The 18,241-nt window shown below is 36.7% G+C and overlaps 2 long non-coding RNA genes and 1 pseudogene across 2 annotated transcripts; 1 reads left to right on the top strand and 2 right to left on the bottom strand.

Moving 5' to 3' along the window:
* Positions 1 to 4,224: 4,224 nt before the first annotated feature.
* On the bottom strand, positions 4,225 to 7,554 carry LOC128244432 (steroid 17-alpha-hydroxylase/17,20 lyase-like; annotated as a pseudogene).
* Positions 7,555 to 8,237: 683 nt separating this feature from the next.
* LOC128245053 (uncharacterized) lies at positions 8,238 to 10,655 on the bottom strand. Its single transcript, XR_008263043.1, has 3 exons — positions 10,533 to 10,655; positions 8,614 to 8,804; positions 8,238 to 8,278 (listed from the first exon to the last, which is right to left on the bottom strand). It is a non-coding gene; the product is annotated as an uncharacterized LOC128245053 (long non-coding RNA).
* A 1,834-nt stretch (positions 10,656 to 12,489) lies between these two features.
* On the top strand, positions 12,490 to 16,388 carry LOC128243553 (uncharacterized). Its single transcript, XR_008262852.1, has 3 exons — positions 12,490 to 12,628; positions 13,518 to 13,787; positions 16,237 to 16,388. It is a non-coding gene; the product is annotated as an uncharacterized LOC128243553 (long non-coding RNA).
* The last annotated feature ends 1,853 nt before the right edge of the window (positions 16,389 to 18,241 follow it).

Below are 18,241 nucleotides of genomic sequence, written 5' to 3'. Positions count from 1 at the left end.
TTTGAATGCTTCGCACTCTTAGAATGGTTTACAGGTTTAATCCGAAATACTTTGCTTGACCAAACGTATGCATAACTCACTGTCGTATCAGGGCATGTGTGCTTATATAAATTGAAAGCCTAATGTCTAAAACTATGCCACGAATACAACGGAACGAAGCTTTTAGGCAAATCAATGAAAACATCTTATTAGAAAAGTATACGCCTTAAGGCATAGAATAAATAGTATTTTGTTATTGTATAGCAGGCAAATCATAGTATTTGAAGTATCATTTTTGTTTCTTATTTCATAAAAGTAATATAAAAAATACACCATTAAAATTAAGCGTGCTTCAGGGTCACGCCGGGTTACAATAACAAAACCTGCAGGCGATGGGGCACTTGCGGTCGTTATAATTTCTGGAACATCTTGGGCTAAACTCGGAGTGAATATCATTATGATATCTTCCTACTAGAGTCTCCATTATTTTGACCCACATTAATCTGATAAATATAGCGATCTAAAAATAGTTATATGCTGCTAAAAATAAAACGCCGGGAAACAGAAATAAAGCGCGGAAATAGCCGAACAAGCAATAACTCATACTCGGACCGCAATACAACTAATCTATTTTTATGGTTTCGACGTCATTCTGCTAAACCAAGAGCGCATTGACACAAAACAATTGGTTAAAACGACATGAAAATAAGTAGTTCTTCGGATTTTGCGGTCTTAAGACTCCTGCATGCGCAGGTAGTCTTAAAACGACACGTTTTAATATGAAACATATGTGGATCATAAACAAACAAATACTATCGACAATAACTGAATATCAATTATCAAGTTGGCCTCACTAATACACTGTTTATATGTCTACAAGTATGATAAATGCTATGTACAAGGCTGTGTATAAAGTTTAGAGCCGTCTACAGTGCCAAACTTGGTTTGAAGGCCCTATACATGAAATGTTACAAACTTTCATTTGTATTCAGTTTGAGATTCATTATATAATGGTCTTTTGCATAACGTATCAGTGTAAACGAGAGTCAGTAAGCAAAATTTACGATAGAGGATTTTATCCAAAATCTGAAAAAAATGTTTTGTAAAATTTGCACATCTCCATATTACCCCTTAAAATGTTGCAAATGATTTGCGTTTTACGTCTGAAAGGGGTTGTTCCTCAAATGAACTCTTGAGATATTTTAATTGTTAGATTCACTGTGGATGAACGTCAACGCAGTCTGACTGAAGTACATGATCTTCCTCGCTTAAACTTGCTTCCCATAATGACAAAGCGTATTAGCATATTCCTTTTAGAGAACGAAATCGAGCTCTAAGAGTAAATAAATCCTAAATTTACATTGAAATGAAGTGTAAAGTTTAATGTATTCCGATTACGCGTTTTACTGCACATGCAATAATTTTGTTTTTATAAGATGTTCCAATGCTTGTCATAGTTTGTATGCTTAGTTGGAGTTCAAACTGCTTATGTTGTCATTATTGATCACTAGCTGAACGAATCGTAGTATGAATTAACATTTATCTCGTAATTTGAGTTTGATAAAGGAGATTAAGGATCATTAACAAAACATACCAGATCCAAATATAACTAGCGTGCATAACATAATACACACATAACATAGCACGGCTCATGCAATTGTGTATGTAATGGGGACCACATTTTACTTCAGGGCAAAATGCCTTTCATAACCGGTTTTTCGTGGCACTGTAACCCCCCATTTCGAATACAATGAGAAACCTCACGCGATGATTTATGAAAATGCGGGCAACTTCCGGGAGCCTTAACCTTGGGCGGCCCTGGGAGCCCTCCCCCATTTGGTTAGAAAGGAAAACGTCCAGCGGTGATTCATACGAATGCTGGCTCCATCTTCGAGCCGGAACCGGGACCATTCATTTTAGTGGCCGTATATGGGATGGGGACCACACATTTGATTCAGGTCAAACGGCCTTTCATTACCAGTTTGGGAAACACTGGGAGCCCTTTTATTTGAGATTAATATTTTATTAATATTATATTAACTACTTTTAGTTAACAAAATAAATATATTTAAAACAAGTTTCAATGTAATTTGTTCTTATTAAAATCGTAACCAATGACTTTTAAAGCTGCACTCTTACAGATATACCATTTTTACATCTGTTTTATTTTTCTGTCTTGGAAAAAGAAAAGTTTTGCGTAAATATCTGCAAAACAATTATCAAAGATTGCTGACAGAAGATCAGATCGCAGATTTTCGTATTTCCGTTCGAGAAAACATCAATTTTTGAACTTAATATAAAAACTGCGATGTATTTTTTGTCAGCAGTCTTGTATAACTGGCTTCCATAGATTTTCGCAAAAATTGACTCGTTCCAAGACAAAAGAAATAAAATAGTTGAAAAACGTTCAATCTGTGAGAGTGCAGCTTTAAGTGAGATCCATCAAAGTAACAATAGTTCCGGCGTAAACACTGAATGGCCTTACGTCCCGTTCACGGAACCGGACATGTCTGATACTAATAGTTAACGTTGGTACACGTCGAGAAATATGTCGGCGATTTGGGAAGTCTATCTCACTATTATCATCGCACACAGCTATGAGAGCACAATTGGGAAAATAAAATCTCTGTTTCTTCTAACCCTACTGACTCTATTTTTCTTCCCGATCGTACACTTATTTTTCCGTTTTGGTCGACATGTGGATCTTTTAATTAATTAATGATTTATCGAATGAATTTGAATGAGTATGTAAAACTTGGTAAACGAAGGAAGAAATTCTGTTGCTTTTAGTCGGTCAGCATGATAAACACATATCACTCAGAAACACACTTCCAAATGTATGCCAAAGCTGTTTATTGAATTTATCACTAAAGCAACCATATGGCGCGTTCTATGGACGGTGTCTTTTATCGCCTTAGATTTATGCGACATCTATTAATTTCTACGAACAATGTTTTGGCATCAAAGTATGAAAACAGTGTTGAACATCGCTTATTTCATTTGACATGTGTGCACCGTCATTTCTATTCATATTGGTGAACAACAACACTTCCATTGCTACTACCCCTTTCTTATCACGTTGTCAGTTGACCCACTGAAAAGTCATACAGTTTTGTAGTCAGCTTGAATATTCACCAATTAAGACATTTGGTATGATGCAATAAGCATAAACGGGAAAGAATTTGGCACAGCCTCAAATGTTTGAGTGGTATCGGCGATCCCGTAATGGAAGATGGTTACTAGAAGATGAGAAGGGGCCCGGCCGTAAGGGTTCAGCTTTGAGTGGACGCAACGTAAGCAATGATTAAAGACGGGAGATTGAGATAGGACTGTATGGCTGTCAATTAGTGGACAACCCTGCCTTTTTCAACACTATTTGATCAAATGTAGGGATCCAAACAATTGGTAAAACTTGATATTCAAATATTATTAAAATGCCAATGCACTTCCGTATCTTTCTCTGTATGTTATCTGTGATCAGGGGCATAATTATGTTAGATTCGATTGGCTAATTATGTCTTTCGCTCGACATAGTATCTCGTTTGCACGACTTAGAATCTTGTGCGCACGGCTTAGTATCTTGCGCGCACGACTTAGAATGCCGGTCACACGACTTTATATGTCGCGCGCACGATATGAATAAAAACATGCATATGTCACATCTGTTACACCGTAAACTGTACTACAGGTATTAAACAGAAATTAATTTTGGCAAGATATTGAACAATAATTAGAGTAGGTTTAGAGCGATAATTATGTGCAGTCTAGCCATCGGCAAAGGAATTACCACGGTTTGAGGACGCCTGCTCATTTTCACGGTTTGATCAGTATATATATATTATATGTATAATTATATATATGCAGGTGTATCAAGCGAAAGCAGGGTGAAGACATGGCATTATTTGATACTATTCATTTCAGGCAATAGTTTGAAGATGCTAAGTATATAGCCACGTCAATGAACTACAAATGTGGCTTAATGATAAAACAAAACCATTTTATTCGTGTTTTACTCATTACCTATATAGCAAACACTGTTATAGTCTTACGTCTTACAATCAGCAATTTCAAAATGTATCTAAACTTATATTGATTAAAATAAAAGTCAATTTTAAAACTATATTTACTAGCCTCAGGTATATTGCATTCGGGACATTAAATTATGTTTTCTATATTACACGTAAACAATGACCCATTATTTAAATAACCAGCCTGCGTTATATGCTACATCCTATAAATATAGATCTATATCCGTCTTTCAATGCGGAGTTTTTGCGCCTTGGGAAAATTTAAGAACAGGCTTCTCTCGGGCGAGATGTCAACATGGTGTCCTGGCTCTGGCGACCACCGATAACGTTGTAATAGGCTTGCAAAAATAAGGTGCAAATTTGATTTCGCGACGAACTCGCCCAGACACACTCGTTTGCCTGCTCCAAAGGGGAGCCAGCTCCTGGGTTTTGGTCCGAGCTTCCCGTGCTCGTCGAGGTAGCGCTCGGGTTTAAACTTCTCAACCTGGTCCCAGGCATCCGGGTCGTTGTGCAAAGCCCAGTGGTTGATCATCACCGGCGTGCCTTTAGGGATTTTGTAACTTCCTGTTAAAGTTGAGTTTTTATTCAAAATAGCATCGTTATGTAGGAGACATAGTTCCCATTATGACTTTACGATATGCTCATCTTCCATGAAGAGATGTTTACCAGAAAAAAATATTTCCCAGCTGGCGTATTCAAAATACATTCATGCTTGTTATTACGTGAAATGTAGCCTCACCTATGGATGTGTCACAAAGCGTTTCGTGCCAGAGTCCGGATGGGACAACGGTTGAGATGCGCATACTCTCATGCAGAACGGCCTCCGTATAAGCTAGATCCGGTCGGTCGTTTATTCCCGGGAGACGATCATGGCCTACGTAAAAACATAATCTGATTCATAAAAATTGGGTTAGAAAGTATAGAAACTGATTTGGACATCGCTGAATAGTTAACCCAGTGGGTTTTATATTGACTAGAAGTAACAAGATCGCTATTACATGTCCTTGGTTTTTGCTTGAAATCTGTTGCTTACAATTCCTTGCTATAATCAGTCAACAACGTGCCACAAATACAAATTAAGCTATCATTCCTTTAATTCCGCTTACCCACGACTCTGTCGATTTCCTCCTGGGCTTTCGCTTGTATGTCCGGATACGCGGCCACATGCAGCAATTCGAACTGCAGTGTAAGTCGGGACGTGTCTAAACCAGCTGTAAGGACAGGTGTATCGGTCAGAGGTGTTCTGATGAAATGGACGGAAAACCTTGTCATATAACTTTAGAGGTGTTAGAATCATACCAAAATTTGCTCTTCTCTGCCGGGAATGGTGATTAAATTTTACATAACAAATGAAAGCAACGCATCCAACATTCAATTTCAAACACGCTGAATTCTTACCAAATAGTACGTCCGCAATAGTCTGGATAATGTGTGAGTCTGTCAGGGCGACAAGGGCATCCTCTTCTGATTCTTCAGTCTCCAAACGAGCAAGAATAGGGTGGTCACGTAGTGACGCAACTTGTCTGGGGGATTAATCAAGAGGGTAAGATTTATAGACACTGGATATACAAACCTTACTTATTTTATTTCGTTCTTCAGTTATTGATACTTTTCATCACAGAAGTTTCTAAAGTAGTTTTCATCATTGTTTATTTATCCCAAAATAAGGCACCCACCGCGTTTAAATGTCTCCTTCTCTGCATGGTATTTCTTTCCTATGAAATCCACTATTAAGGTATGGAAGAAGTCCTCCATTTTTCGGAATCCCCGTGACTTGTAAACGTGTCTGATCGGTGGTAAGACGTCCTCAAGGGTCCCCGAATTAAATTCTGTGATGCGCCGGTCTGCCTGCTTTAGAATGTAGTTTACTTCCTCGAAACTGTATCTGGTTATAAGTATATGTATTTAAGATTTTACAACTGCTCGTCAACCCCTGTACATTTCGATTTCAATTGACATTAAATGATACAGATCCTAATAGTAAACCGAGGGAATCCGACGTTTAGTCGGTACTTCTGCCTGACATCAACACCATTATTATTACTGTCACCATTATCACAATCATGATCATCAGTAACGTGAACTATCCCTTCTGTATACACATACGAGAATGTTGTTAGCCTTGACGATAAAAGAATCGTAAAGAAATATCAAGAATATTATTCGTTTAAAGGTAATCTGATCAATAATAATCGGCGGCGGAGTAGACAAAGAAGACTACGACGGCGGTGATAATGATGAACGATGATGAAAATACAGGTTTCTTAAAAACTTTCAACTTACGATCCATTACACGATCTGAACTTGTTAGTTAATCACATTATATTACCTACCCTTTGCGTATTATTCACTACTAAGACTTGGCGCAACCAACAAACGGAGTTCCACACGTTATGTGTCTGAACCATTCTCAAAAGTTCTTTACTCTTGTTTAAGTGACTCAGTATTATGCATAGATTTTTAAATATAAATTAGAAATATGGAATGCCAACGTAAGGTCCTGTTTTACTCAAAAGAAGAGGGGCTAAGCCTAATCTCAACTTACTCTTCTCCGAAGCATAAATGGGTGAGGATATTGCCCATTAGGATGTTAATGGCCCGAAAGGGTCGAAAGGCGTGTCCGCGTGCCCGTCCATCTCGGCGAGTGCCGTTTTCTTGGCCTTGTGGACACGGTGCTGTAGGGCTGGTCCCTGCATGGACTGTCTGTGAAATGTGTGTGGGGGATACAGTGCACGTTTTTTATCAACAATTTATACTAGGTTATACTAAGAATTGAGGCCTCAATCCGCCTGATCACTCTTTTGTGTCAGAGGTGGTCAAATAACTCTATCGGATTCTATAATGTGCAATATATTGAAAAAAATATATTCATTTTATTGGTAATTAAAACTAACATCGCACGACTAAAGAACGATTTTCTGCAAACGCGGTGCTCGAAGTGAGACAAATTTAAAATAATAAAGACAGTATGACGTCTAAACATGTATCAAAATGAACACACTCTTAGTAAGAAGGAACATGAAGATTGAAAGGGACTTCCATTTTTTATCAATTTTCTAAATGTATTATTATCAAAAATAATACAAAGAGCAAAGATTGAATGAACAACACTCCAGGATTGTACCTGAGGGCCTTTGCGGAAAGTTTCCTGTGTAGTTTCCAGGTTGGCGAGTAATTGCTGAAACCGATGTCCCGACACCCGTCCGTGAACATCTCGACTTGAGCAAGCAAATAAGGAAATTGATTACACTTGAATTTAAAAGGACCATCGCCCATACAGTTATGTTTTCTGTTCGTGCGTTCAAGGAATATGAATGATCAATCGCGAGCTTGAAAAATAATAAATGAAGCTTTTGTTTATTAATTAGTGAAATATAAATTGCGATCGCGCACTGTAACATTTTTGCATATGCAATTGCTTGCACGTGTATCAGTGGCTGCAGTAGTTGTGTGCTTTACCTGAGGGCTTGATAAGCCTGTTGGCAAAGTCTGTGGACTTTTTCACGAGTACCTCTAGCGCCTCGCCTATCTTGTTCACTACAACCATCTTCATTGGACCTGCAAGGGGAACACACTCATTCTGTAATTACAGATCAATTATCCCACAGAAGTACAGGGACCGGCAAGGGGAACACACTCATTCTGTAATTATAGATCAATTATCCCACAGTAGTACAGGGATCTGCCAGGGGATCTCAATTATTCTGTAATCATAGATCAATTATCTCACAGAACTACAGGGAGCATATCATAACGAAGGACCGGGACACCGACTAGTGGAGCAAATTTCTTTAGTAAGAGCTCGATTTTTTGAAATGGTCTGGGTCCATTATTACGAACAGCACCAAGGCCGAGTCTGTACTCAGACTTAGAAAAGCATTTTATTATTAACAAAGGACATCTTTTCCCGTTGATTTTACAAAAATAAATGTAAAACACGTACGAATTCAGATAGTAAAAGTATTCATAAAATACCATCAAAGGAGTGTTACAAAGAACTGTTTTTTGCAATTTTGTTATTTAAGTCTGAATTTGAGTGTACTTAATCATAACCCAAGGTCTTAAATGTCGAATCAGTATCGCCGTTATATTTAATTTTTACATGTCAATACATGTGTTATATATGACCTTTGTTTGAAAAAGAATAAATAAAACAAATAGAAGAGCTGTGTAGGTATATCATAGATAACATTCACTCACCAAGATGGACGGTCAAAATGGCCCGTAAACCCATTCAAACGTTTGCAAGTAAAAGTCATTTAAAGTTATTTCTGAAATAAAAGAGTCGTACTGAGTGAGACAAATACACATGCGATAGGTGGGTTAGGGATGTGGTCAAATAGTAAACCTTTATGATAAAAATATTTAAAAATTCAAAACTCGATTATGACGAAAAATATCAAAGGTGCCGTAGGCCGGAGCAAAATATGAATGATTTCATACAAAAATAAGTACATGATATCTGAATTGCTAAAATTAAGTATCGAACATTGCTGAATAAATATATCTTTAGGAATCCTGTAACTGAAATATCATAATAAGAAACTTTTTTTAAATGTTCAAAGAGGATTAAAAATGGTATTTAAGAGGGGGGGGGGGTCCTTACTATAAGCATGTCCCAGCAAGGGGAGCGCGATGCCTGGGCGGGGCGGGTAGTTATAGTGCATGCCCCTAAGCAGCCAGAAGGAGAGGAGGCCAGCTACCAGGGCAACCAGGCCCGTCATAATGGGGGAGGACGGAAGGTACGCCTCCACCGACATGGTAAGTCGGGAATATCACAATTGCTGTTTATTCACTCTGTTACGAAACCATATATAAGATGCATCACATGTAAGATTGCACAATTTGTTATAAACAAAAGCATTATATGTAACTAAATATTCAGTCTTGCAACATACGTAAAAAAATCAACATCATATCTGAAATTGTTTGTGCAATGTATCGTAACTGCAATAAAAAATGCTGCACCACAAGATATATTTTAAAATATAACATAATTGTTGGCTTTGGTTTTGGTTAGGTTTGTTTTTCTGCTGACCTAATCTTGCGCACACTTTAACTCTTAAATTCCAGACCGGATTGGGATTGAAAGCCGCAAAAATGTTTGGTATGCATTGTTGGCAGGTTCGCTGCGAGTGTCCATTCTTGTTTTATTGTTGTTTTGACAATTTAATGTATTTGCTTTTTCTTATGTCACAATATAGTGTGTATACGAAGACAGCTGATCTAAATTAAACCTCAAAAATGACTAAATAAGATTAAGCCTAGTGATTCATGTCGTGATCAGGTCTTGATTGGTGTACTATTCAAAAAGTTATTGCACTTTGCTTTCCTCATAATGATAATGCACATGATGAATCACATGTGACTTTTATAGCTGGGGAGTTTGCATCGGCATATTCAGGGGTTGTCCTCGTGATTATAGTATAGTCCTGAATAAGCAAGAATAATCCTGTGACAAGGCTTGGTATTGTTGTTCTTGCTGTTGGCAATGTGAAATTGTACGCAGTGCAGGATTGTAATTCTTGATCATTTTGTACTTTTAATTCCTTTTCAAGAGGTTTGTACAACGCATGACTTGAAGATTAATGAATGGAACATTGAACATTTATAGATAGCAGTGTGAACTTGTGCACTGCGCAAGAATGGTATCACAAGGGCGCTTTGTGTGAAGTTGACTGCCTTTAACTTCGATGTTATTTAAGTTAATGTCGTCAAGCCATACTCGGAAGCGTTTGAAAGTAATTTTACGATACGTGGGACATAAGTAAAGGACGATGTGAAATAGTCCACTGCAAAATTTACTATATTTATTTGAACCGTTCTTGCAAATAAACCTCCTTTAAATTCTTGATTAATTCAAAGAAATATTGCGTTAAATATTAGTCTGAAACTTCCGAGGAAATAAATAGAAAGTCTGACCTTTTGCTGCATTGTTATCTCCCCTTAATGATCTTTTCTATTGCCTTTACACTTGCATATAACATTTCCAACATGCTTCCGTTTAGGAGTCATCCGTTTTCGAATACACCATATTATACACATCATTTCAAAGTCTTTTAAAATGAGCAGAATATGATGATGATGATGATGATGATGATGATGATGTAAGTCTATGTAAGTTTAAAATAGTTTACATATGGTTCAGTTTTTATAATCATCTTCATCTGAAGTAACTGATAGTATATCTATAATAAATTATGATATACGTTACAAAACATAACAACATAAATATATTGGTCATTTAAGCTTCATTTTATGACTAAAGGTCAATATTTATAATGAAATGTTCAAAACTTTATTGAAAGTAAAAGCGTTTAAAATGCTTGTAACCTATAATCATACTCTTCATAACTAACTCTATTTAGAGCCGACTCTAATTTCAAAAGGATTTCTAGAACTGCCAAATCTAATATCATACAAAAATATCACGACGTACAATTTACTATGCCTGGTGACGGCCTGTTCTCTTTTAATATTCTGCAGCGCATTCTTTACAGAAACGGTTTGTTATGTATGAATTACCTTTAAAAAGTATGAACATGATAATCCTTCACTGAATCACAAAGAAATATCTGCTCGTGTGTTTATGTACGCCTTGACCGTAAAATGAGAACGATTGCGTTTGACTTTCCACCACCAATGTCCTGACATTTAGGGCTTTGAAACATGTTTCAATATTGAATATAATGTAAAGAAATGCAGCTAGTTAACTCTGTTATCTCTGACCTACATCTACCAAACACACAGATAACTACAATCAAAAACAAGCTATGGCTCTGATGAAGGGTAAAATTCAAGCACGATAGTATAATGCTGTTCATAATTAGCATGCATAACATAATATAAATATGACATGACATGACCCATACTATAATGTAACCAATTATTGGCGGAACTGTGAGCACCCAATTCGGAATCAATAAAAAAAATCATGCGCCATGCGCCGATTAATGAAAAAGCTGGCTCCTCCCAATTAACTTATCTTAAATAATAAATGACTATGATACATGTCATAGAATCATAGCTTAAAGAAAATATATAGAAGACAATTGAGAATACTATAATTTAAGTAGAGACCACATAACATCTTCTATTATAGCAATCCTGACAATTTCATCCAACCATGTAATGGCATGTCTTGCTGATTTAAGACAGGAGCCAAGCTCTCACGGATGTATAACTTATAAATAAGTTTTGCGAAGATGGGATAATAAACAATGATGTTATGTTGTTCAAGATCTCAAAAACAGCAATCTTGCAAATTTGAAGGGCCATAATCCAGGTCGGATCAAACTAGTTTTCAACAAAGCTCTGATAAATATCTGACTACTATCTAAATTGGTAAACAGGCTTGTTTTCGAAAAGAAACGCGCTCATATGGGTATCTAGCTATTGTATAAGTTTGACCCGCCTTGCCAGATAAACTTTCTCCATCCACGGCACTAACCTAGTATTCTCTCTATATATTTTACAACGATTGTGAAGAAAGCTATGATAGCTTATACTTAGTCACTCTCGTTGGGTTGATTTTACGCGAGAGTGTGGTCTTGTGTTGTGGGGGAAACCGGAGTACCCGGAGAAAACCCCACTTGTCCGGCTTGGTGAAAAATAACCAAACTCAAATCATATATTTAAAGAACAGATAGTCCAGTTTAACAAAAGTAAGAAGGAATATTTCTCACGGACCATAAAATTTAATGCAAACTATTGTTTACGTTTATATAATGGTTGCAGGCACGGGCAGGAGGTGTGGTGAAGCAATTACCGATTCTACACCAGCACGTCAAGCGAGCTGTTCCCTAGCTTTACTGCAGTGTTTATTGTGTTTTAAATAATCAGTGTTGATGAAGGCTACACATGTTTATACATATTGATTTAACTTCCGTCGAGGCGGCGGGGTATTTATTCGATATGCCAACGCTTTAATACATCGAAAGATAATCTATTTCTCGTTTTGTTTTTCACTTTAAACATTCAAGCGATAAATTAGAGAATTACAACGACTTCAAGCTATGGTGGTAAAGTTCAAGTGTGCTGATTGATTTGCATTATCCGTACGGTTCATCGTCAAAACATTATTAGATAATTTTGAATTGCTTCATTTATTATGGAAATTACAGGAAACTTTTTACAAAGCGTTGATTTAACGACGTCGCAGCATTTTAAATTGATAGTTTATAATTGTACTGCCTTATTTAGCTTTATTTCGTTGGAATCGTTGTCTAAGACAACGTGCATAGTTTCGTGTTGATCGCTTTTAAAAAGTCGCAGCATTTTTAATTGGCGATAAGAAATTGCACTGCCGAGCTCCACATCATTCGTCAGGCTGGTTTAATATATTGATGTGTGTGGCTGCTCTTTTTAAAAACAGTCAGGGACAATAATCCGTAAAATGGCAACTTTATGGAAATATTCTTGTTTTATATTTATTTTGTTCCTTCTGTTCGACCATTCTCGCGCCGTGCGTAAGAACCGTTTCCATGGTAATGCTCTGCCAAACGAGCTCTATAGTTTTGACCGGTCGACCTTGGTGGCGGAAATACATACAGACACGCGGATCCAGTGCGCCAACCAGTGCCGTCTCCGCGCCTGCACTGCATTCCTCTGGAAATATTCGAGTAAGTGCATATGTTATTTTTACCATAATCCTATTTGTTTTGTTTATCATTTAATTTGTTTGAGTTAACGGCCTTAGTGTAAATTAATAAAACTTCTCAAGGACCGGGCGACACGGACAGAAAACCACGCCAAATACATCAAACACAAACACTTAGTCAGCACACACAACACCAACGCAACAGACGATCGTAAAATGTATCTCACAGGTATAAAAGCCAATGCAACTATTTGTCCATCATAAGCTTCACGCCTTCGACCTATCAATGAACCACTTGAACTAATCTTAAGCTAGTGTAAGTTCAAAACGGTTCGTTTAATAAAAATGTTTGACCCTTTGTGTGAGGTACGTTGAATTATGAATCCGATATCAAGCTCAACTATCGCGAAAATGCAAGTCAAATCGCACTCGCTCAATTCAAACAGATTTGCACTCTCTCAACAATTCAAATTTCTAGATGTTTTTAACCTTGTCAAACACATATTCTCTCACCAAATATGTTGCTTAAAAGTTTTGGTAATGTAAAATGAATTTTACAGCAGAAAATGTAATTCAGTACAACTAGTTATTTTTCAAAGAGTAGTTAAGTACATTCCTTGCACTATAATTGTTTTTCTATTAAATATTGACAAAGGTTTTTATCATCACATGATATGAGAAATGACGTTTTTAAAATAGTTATATAATAAAAAAATATATACAATATAAAAATATATTTAGATAACAAGATTTGTGTTGGAACTGCTCTGTTTCCAACAAATACACCTTTGTCCGTCTGTTTGTCTAATTAAGGTCTAATATGGTTAGATAATAATTATGTTTAGTGCTACACACATGTCAAATTATCCGAAAGTATTATTTTTATTTTTCAAACCCGTCTTGTTTCCCAGCTGTAAGCGACGACCGGTGTTTTTCGGCGGATTACTGGCAGTACTCCGGTACATGGGCGCGGACTAAGGGCGGAATAGCCTGTCAGCGCTGGGACAGCCAGTTTCCCCACGGTCACTCCTGGAACCCTTACTACATCCCGGATAGCTCGCTGACGGCAGCCCAAAATTACTGCAGGGACGTTACTAAGTCAGGCTACCCCTGGTGCTACACTGTCAGAGGCGATGTGAGGTGGGAAACGTGCAACCTCTATAAATGCTTCTTCAATGACAGTAAGTTATGGGATACGTATAAAACTCCACGGAAATCTCGATACCCAGTAGTTGATAATACTTAAATCAGATGACGACCATCATTGATTATTTATTTCATGATGTATTTTGTTTTATAACAAAATGTATAAAATTAAAATACACGTGTGTTTTCGAATTAAATTTTGGCGGGCATGCCTTGGCCGCAAATGGTCAAACTCGTTTTGGATTGTTTTTGTTCATTCGACAGAATCGATTGCTATATTTATCCGCCTACCTAATGATAGTTTTGGGAAATTGTCTGGCAACGCAAAGTTGGTGAGGAGTTTGGCGATCTATGAAAGTGGGGATTATTTTACACACAATACACTCACATTTGTATTTCTGCAAAAACACTGTCTATTGAGGGTTTTAAGCAAAGCGTTCAAACTACAATTATCTTAATGCCACTTAATGTAACTTTGAACGTTTTCGCTTCCAGTCTTTAAGACGCTTAATGTATATTTATTGTTTATGGAATTAAAGTTTCCTTTTCCATTTCTGAAAAACGCTTGAATTTAAACATGAATTTTTGAAATAAAGGTTGGTGCCAGGTTGGAATAAGACAGGAACGGTAGAAATGTTTGACATGGTAACCCGTCATTTACCCGCTGTTACTTGAGTACCTATTCAATTTATACATGTATATATCGGACAACACACACCATTTAACAGTTGAAACTATTCCAAAAAAGGTGTCCATCATCTCCGACTGTGACTGCCATCAATGATACTATTCAAATAAAGGTGTCCATCATCCCTGGTTGTGACTACCATCAATGATAATATTCTTATAAAGGTGTCCATCATCCCTGGTTGTGACTGCCATCAATGATAATATTCAAATAAAGGTGTCCATCATCCCTGGTTGTGACTGCCATCAATGATAATATTCTTATAAAAGTGTCCATCATCCCTGGTTGTTAAGGCCATACATGATGCCAATTATATAAATGTGTACAGCGTCTCTGCCTGTTACTACTATTAATTATATCAATGGGTCAAACATCTCTGGCTGTGACTGCCATATATTATACCAATTATAGGTGCAATAAAAGTAGTGATGCAAAAATTTAACTTCGGTACTGAATTAAAATAAGAGCCAATTATTTACTTTTTACAGAACAGTTTTATTGTTTAAGACTAGCCAGTTTTTAGTCGTCATGGGACATTCTAATTATTAATTTTTCAATCAATTAGCCAATTATAGTATAGTCCGTAGTGAGTTTATTTTTAATTGAGTCCATAGCATCATCAATATGTCCTTTATTTATTATTAACCATAGAGATGATTTTTGCCCATAGGACATTTTGAATATGAATTAAACATATCAAATTTAATAACAATGGCTAAAACCTTTTCATGATGGGTGAGTGCTGATATTGTCTGGACGGTGGCCGGGCAGAGATTTGGATGGTTTCTTATAAATAGGTGGTCGACCACTTTTTGTTATCACTTGTTCCAATATTTTTCCTTTAAAACTATGCGTATGTTTTCATTTGCAGGTTTCAGTCATGCTATATTTCGATACATTACGTATGTCTGTTATTCACGTCGGAAAATATCTGATTGAGCTTATGTTTCTTTGTAACATATACCCGACTTTGAATAAACATTCTTATATGTTTAAGATGTTCAAAGACATCAATGTTAAACAGATTGGAATATGTTTCCATGCATATTTTTACAGTAGTGTTAAACCACTACGATAGCCACTTTAAAACTGCCGAGGAAATGTACACATCTTTTTTACATGTAGTTATATAGACATTTATAAATTAAGTAACGTTTCTGCTTATTGTTAGGTTCGTTCATTTAATATAAAAAAATATAACAAATTTTTAGTTTATTTTTCGTACCAACAGGAAGTTGTGATTTAAGGGCTCGGCATTGGGTGTATAGGAGCTAGGCAGTTAGACTGCAGACTTCGCTGGTTCTTTCCAAAGACACCGAAGGGTAATTCTTCTGCGGACAGTTGATGTCTGATATTTATGTTAAAATAATACCGTTAACAAATGACCACATTCCTAACCAAATTTTTACGCAGGACAGTTTCAAAGATTGCTTTTATCAAACTTTAATGATGAAAGGTGTTTAGGGTCGACTTTTAACGGGTTCAAAGGTCAATGTAACACGGACCGAACAAGAGGCAGGTGGAGAATGTAGACGGTTTCGCGTATATTGTCATTTATTGTGGCCCGCGCAATACGCCATGAGATCTAATTAATAACTGTTTCTTGTATACAGAGACGCGTGATGCCAGCAGGACCAGATCCATTGGTTCACATACAACATGCATGAGGTATCTACGGCCAGTGTGAGTAGCTTGTGGTCCTCCTGTGTGTAGGAGGACAACCAGAAGATGTGGACAGTTTAACCTATATAGCCATGGTCTGAGGCCCATATCACCCTCTCATGTGTATATTTCAGATAATTGCCGACTGTACGGAGTCGCAGGGGGACATCAGGAGAACGTGGACGGTCTTACCTATATGGTGATGGCCTGAACCATCGGGACGCTATGAACTTCGAGATGCTACAAGTGTAACGATCCTTGGGATAATAAAACTTGCGGATTTCTATCTCTCGTTTTCTATTTTTACTCCCTGATATGCGTTCTCTCTTAATACTTTCTTTTCCACATAAGGTATTTTGCCTTTAACTCGACAAATGGAAAGATTTAAACTTAATTTGAGCGCAATATCCCTATTGGACAACTTGTTCAAAAGAATCGGAAGACATATTGTAACAAAACAATGAATAATTCAAAAGAAAGACATGACGATACTATGTAAATAGAATTTCAACTATTATTACCTCATGTACAGTTCTATATTTATGTTAGAAGCCAGAATGTTCAGTATTGGATGTTATTCTTAACCACTCAAACGTTTCCAAATTGAATGAAATTTGATTGTATATTTCATAAAGCTTGTATGCGAAAGCAATATCTAACACATTACAAACGAAAATGTATAATGAATAGGATCGTCATTTTTGTTGCATTCAGGACGCTATAACAGAAAATTATGCAATCCATGTATGTTAACAACGCATTTACGCACGCTTCTTATGGCGCGCAAACTCGGACATTCTGTACCTTTCTTTCGGACCATGCTTAATGTCAGTATTTGAATGATAATATATTTTATAAAATCGACTTTATGATAAATTTATATGTTAATTTGTGTTTCGTTGATTTAAACATGTTTTGTATGTAGAACAAACATATGAACGTACTGGATTCAAGGGAAGCCAAAGGCGTGTATGGAGCCCTTTTCCTTACTATAAACAATCGTATGAATTTATGACATCCAGTGAAAAACGATTATATTCTGTGTGTAATGAAACATAAATTGTCAAACAATTGATTGTAGATTTATTCATTTTCGACCATAATTTATTTGTGTTCGCCATAGTTAATCTATTCCTGAGTGAAGTATGCGGTTGTATCCACTTCACCGCATCCTCAATAATGACTTTGGAGTAAAGATGTGCTTTCAAATTGCAATAATGAGTCCTGAGCATTGCATGCTGAATACTTGAAAAGCGGTCACCAAAGTTGAAATGTGATGGAATCGAAGTTTTTTCCGAAATGTTCCGAAATTTGTATTGCTACAAAATGAGCTCGACCGCTTACCCAGACAATCCGGCTTCGTCATCTAAATTTAAGGTGACCATAAAACCCATAATCAGTGGAGTGTTTCATAGCAAGATTAGACACTGCCTGTTCCGAACGGGTACCAACGCCACTGATATTGCAACCCATAGTTTTCGACAAGGTGGTGCAACTTATGGCTACCGTATGGTCTTTCTCCAGATGCCATATGGACAGACACTTGGTGATTGGAACTCTTCGTGCTACCAGTACTATATTTACAATAATGCTCAAACTAGTATTTATATTGTAAAGAAAATACAAAGCTCTATAAAAAACTAAAAGTAATCCTTTTCTACTTACTACTTCTTAGCGGTATTGGACTGTTAATTTATATTTTAACAACAAATGTAATTTGAATAATTAAGTTTTTATTTGTGTTAAAATTGGAATGCGCTGATTATATTATGTACTTGTTTGCCATATAATATTTTGTATGTGCTTTATACAATACTGTATTGTTCGCGCGCTTCTGTAGTTTTAAGCAATAGTTTAGTGTATGTGATAAAACTCCTTTTAACCCCTTATGCAGTTGTTTGTTTAAGTTTAATTTAGCTACCAAATTGAATTAAGACAAACTACTGCTGGTGCCCCTTTTTCACACATTCTGGTCATGTGACCTCTTTTGTGTTTTCTTGGAGCCAATTCCTCACTTCATGCCAGTCACATGCGTGCTTATCAGACTGGAGGTTTGCAATATATTCAAATTAGCCTCCCACCCAATCCCACTTTTCTAGATACCGTTAATAGTGTTACTTACTTTTATCCTCTGATGTC

Source organism: Mya arenaria, chromosome 8 (assembly GCF_026914265.1).
Source record: "Mya arenaria isolate MELC-2E11 chromosome 8, ASM2691426v1".
NCBI classification, from domain to species: Eukaryota; Metazoa; Mollusca; class Bivalvia; order Myida; family Myidae; genus Mya; species Mya arenaria.
Note: the sequence above shows the minus strand (reverse complement) of the source record. Positions and strands in the feature narration are given on the sequence as shown.